Source organism: Sinocyclocheilus anshuiensis, unplaced genomic scaffold (assembly GCF_001515605.1).
Source record: "Sinocyclocheilus anshuiensis isolate Anshui unplaced genomic scaffold, SAMN03320099.WGS_v1.1 scaffold2404, whole genome shotgun sequence".
Lineage (NCBI taxonomy): Eukaryota > Metazoa > Chordata > Actinopteri > Cypriniformes > Cyprinidae > Sinocyclocheilus > Sinocyclocheilus anshuiensis.
This window is the reverse complement of record NW_015546240.1, coordinates 115,521-120,243: the sequence shown is the minus strand read 5'-3', so window position 1 is coordinate 120,243 and position 4,723 is coordinate 115,521.

Sequence of the window (4,723 nt, the reverse complement as noted above, 5' to 3'; positions counted from 1 at the left end):
TGTCGGCGATTCTTCCTATTGTAAAGTCATGCAGTGTGTAACCTCCTGTCGCCGATCCATCGTGCAGTGTGAACACAGCAACAACTGAATGCTACCCAGATAGTCGTGCAGTGTGAAAACAACGTGATCCGATGACTTTGAAAATTTAGAGTAATTGAAAATATTGAATGCTTCCTAATTTGCATGGTATCTAAATTTATTATACAAGATTATAAAAAGATTAGAATGTACATTGAAAATTGTATTTTTTCTAATGATTTTTCAGAGAATATTGCCACCAACCTTTGCTCATAATGTATGCACTTTCCATCACCCTTAAATCATACTTTTACTACATAGTATGGTAGTTGTTTAACAATTTCAGGTAATTTCAATTTCAGCAATTTCAGTTTTTAGTAACTGCTTTAATCCGGTGTGTTCTAGAGCCATAAATATCAGGACATTGAGGAAAATTATGATTTAAACAGTTTGCTTTACAAACTTTGTGCATAAGGATACGTCTATATAAAGCTAAGAACAACACTTACTTTTAAATGCTTAATTTGGATACTTTTGTACTTGCTCAAAAAGTAAAGTTCAGAAGTTTTGGTTAGATACTTTGACTTTAAATTGTGTAAAACTTTGATGCAGCACCACCCATACTTAAACTTAAGTGCAATTTCGCTGTAGTTTTTACACCCCCATTGCTTTTGTAACCACTGAATTTATTCATCCCTTTCTCATAATATGTTTTCTTGAGCAGTTTTTGAGCATTTAAATAAAGAACATCATGAATGTTGAATCCATGCCTGCATGCGTATATGGCTCATTATCTCTGGAGGCTTCTTATTTTATTTTTTATTTTTTTGCTCTAGTGCTAAATGTGGCTTGGGACAATGTCTAATTTCATCACTGAAACATTTGCTTGAGTTGTTCCTGCTCTTCCTCTGCAAAGAGCTTGGGGAAGTTTACTACAAGAACAAGAGTTTTGCTTTATCTCCACAAGTTAGTAGTGTACAAGATCTCGCATTAGCTCGACCAGTAATTTCAACTGTTCAACTGATCTAAAACATGCTATTGAAACAGAGATTTTAGTATAATTAGATTTGATTTTCTGTAGGTTTCAGTCTTTCCCTATTTAAAACTGATAGAAACTATACTTACATGGCTGGATATATAGTTGCTCAGGGGTGTTATGAATATATACAGAGTAAACTGACTTGCCTTAAAGGGTATTTATAATAGCAAATATTGGTTTGATTTTACTTCAGTTGTCTTTGTTAACATTTTGAGAGCTTTAACTTTGGATTGGAGAAATTTGTGTATTGTGTCAATTAATTATACAAGTAATTTGTATGAATATGAAATCATGAACAAGTCAAACCATTTACGATAATTAGAAAGTGTTCCGATGGCTGTGTTAATTGTTTTTGGAACAATGACCTTAGTTTGGAGAAATGGTTTTCTATTAAAAGGATTCATCACTTTTCACTCTCGTAGGAATAAACTAATGAGCAAGTTAGCTTAATGAGAAAATTAAACCTTCTCATCAAACCACTACATTTTTAAATATTCTACTTTTTCCATTGTAGATTAAAATAGAAAGTAAAGGTTACTTACTGAGACGCGAATGCTCTCTTAGTAGCTCACATACGCATAAGCCTATAAAAAGAAGCAGATATAAAAAGAGCAGTTATAATTTAAAGGAAAATTCCTGTTATTAAAGTGGTGTGTAGCAAAGACACTATAGGGACACTCAGATCAAACTATAACTATAATAAAACGGGCAGCCTTTATACATTAACCTACTAAATGACACAAATGGCTACTAATAGCAATCTGGCAGTGTCAAACAGGCATCTGTGTGTAAACAGACAAATACGCTACGTGAACCAACATCACAGACAAACTGTAGTCAGGGGGAATTATCGAATGAATTTATCACTGTGACTCTAATCCAGAGCCACAATGTTACAAAGAATTATTACCACTTCATCTTCATCAGCACCAAACTTGGCCATGAATGTCAAAGCCAGTTGCAAAGCAATTTCAGAGAGAATGATAATGCACATTTCCCCTGGATATTTGCCTTGTCATAGTTAATAAGGATACTTTTTATTCACACTTCCCCACATATTAATAAGAATGACCTTGACCTCAATAAGAGCAAATCTCACCAATGCAGAACACTTGCAGGTGGCGTGACTGGGAAAATAACTATTTTTCCATGTTAGCAAGTCATCTTAATGTATAAACATCTCCCCATCCTGCTAGTCATCTGCTGACCACACTTGGCCCTGCGGGTGTTGCTTGTGCAGATGGGGTTTGACCAACATAAAGATTCTCCTCAGAATAGCACTTTGTGTTTACAGAGATCAGCAACAAATAGCAGATCAGAGAATGGCGTGTCTTATGTGCAGCCCCTGAGCCTGTGGAGCAATAACAAGCACACTGACCTCAGATCGGTGTTAAACAGGGACGTGCACAGACATTTTGAGGGGCATGGGCTCAAGTAGAAAAAAGGGCACTTCTCATATTTATTTAAAATTTTTTCTTAACAAAACGTTAAATATATTATGGGTCTGCGATATTGACAAAAATATATCTCAATATTTTCTAGGATTTTATCGATAACGATAATTAGACGATATTTTGCTGAGTGTGTTATTGTGCTGATATCTTAAGGACTACCGTGGACAGCTGACTCCTAAAGTTTTTGATATTCTTCATATTCTGTGTGGTAATCAGTTCACAGCAGTGATAGAAATTAATCTTTTCCAATAAGTTTAAATTGATTTTTTTTTTTTTTTACCTTTTATGGGTATTTTTACCTTTTATAAAGCCTTTTTTTCTAAATGTGTGCATCATCTTTTCAGTCAAATTCTTAAATTGAATCAGTCAATTTATATTATAAGTAATTTGGGCTGTTACCAAGCAAATTAAATCGGTATTGACAAAATTAATCTTTGCAATGCAGAGAAAACACAGAAGCTGCATCTGAAGTGGCATTTAGATGCATTTACTCACTGTTTAATGCAGGGCAGGAATGCATTTAACCTGCAGTTACTAATGCATTAATACTCTTTTGATATTTTAAACATAAAACGTTGAATACTGATATTTGAAAGTATTATTATTTTTTAAATGAAAAGATACTTTAAATGTGAAATTAAAACCGGCAGTAGGTGGCAGCAAGTCACTGTTAATAAGTGAATCATTGCGACTGAACCGAATCATTTAAATGGTTGATTCATTCAGGAACAAAACAGCTTCATGTTGCTCAGAGATGCAAATTGGAATTATATTTGTTGGCGAAATAGAGCAAAAACAGTCAATATCGTGTCTAAAACGTAAGTGTTTTAATATTAAATTGTTGTTATTGAACTGCTGTATAAAATCAATATCACATTTGTAATCATGCTGCTTTTTGGTGGGAAAAAAACGTCAGTCGTCGCTTGATACTAATTAACTATATGAAATTATATAAATATATAAATTTCTGCCCCCATATCTTGAATTTTGTGATCATTCTAAATGCATTTTAACGCGCACTGGTCTAACCTGCTACACTTCCTACTTTAGCTAACTTACATGGTAGCTCTCTCATGAGCAGAGTATGTGAGAAACAGTCAATATTGTGTCTAAAACGTAAGTGTCTTAATATTAAATTCTTGTTTATTGAACTGCTGTATAAAATCAATATCACATTTGTAATCATGCTGCTTTTTGATGGAAAAAATGTCAGTCTTCGTGTGATACTGATTAACTATATGAAATGATATAAATATATACATTTTTGCCTCCATATCTTGAATTTTGTGATCATTCTAAATGCATTTTAACGCGCACTGGTCTAACCTGCTACACTTCCTACTTTAGCTAACTTACATGGTAGCTCTCTCATGAGCAGAGTATGTGAGCAGAGCGCAGAGTGGAGCGGTGTGATTTTGACTGGCGCGAGGAGCGGATTTTTTAAAAGTCGGAGCGTTGTGGTTTTCATTCGCTCCAAGAGCGCTCCACCACCGCTCCATCACGAGTACAATTCATGCCAACGGCCCGTAATATAACTGCACATTTAGCAAGAATTCACGTTAAACATATTTAGCTAGCTTGATAGAGAAGGATCACTCAAATCAGAAAGAATGTGAAGGCTATGTTGACGGCAATGGACATAGTGGGAAGTTACAATAGCATAGACAGACCCTTCTCGGAAGTTATAGGGTAGTTATTAAGGAATTTGTTTGTTCCCTCTAGATACTGAATATTTTCAGGTGAAATCATGATTTAAATGGGTACAACACTTATTCACACGCAATCGCTCTCTCAATAATGCATTCAAACAAATGTAATCTTATACAGTGCTACTTCACCTGCATCCGATTTCGAATTAGCAGAAATCTGTAAGAAATGCAGCGATTCGTATAAAAATAACTGACGAAAACGCACTGTTATTTTCATCACAAACAAAATTTGCACTGCAAAAAGCATCAATAGCCTACCTTTTAATGCTGACAACCATGTTATTAGCTTGTCATGTGGTAGGAAAAAAGTTTGCACACTAGTGTTCCAATAAGCCAATTTGAAACTCTCCTGTTAATTTATTTATTTTATTATCTTCTTTTAATATACGTTATGAACAGAACTGTGATATTTCAAACATACAGAAATACTTTAGCGGAGGTTAGGGTTAGGGTAACCCTAACCCTAAGGCGGAGCGGTGTTTCTGATATCAGTGAGCGAGGAG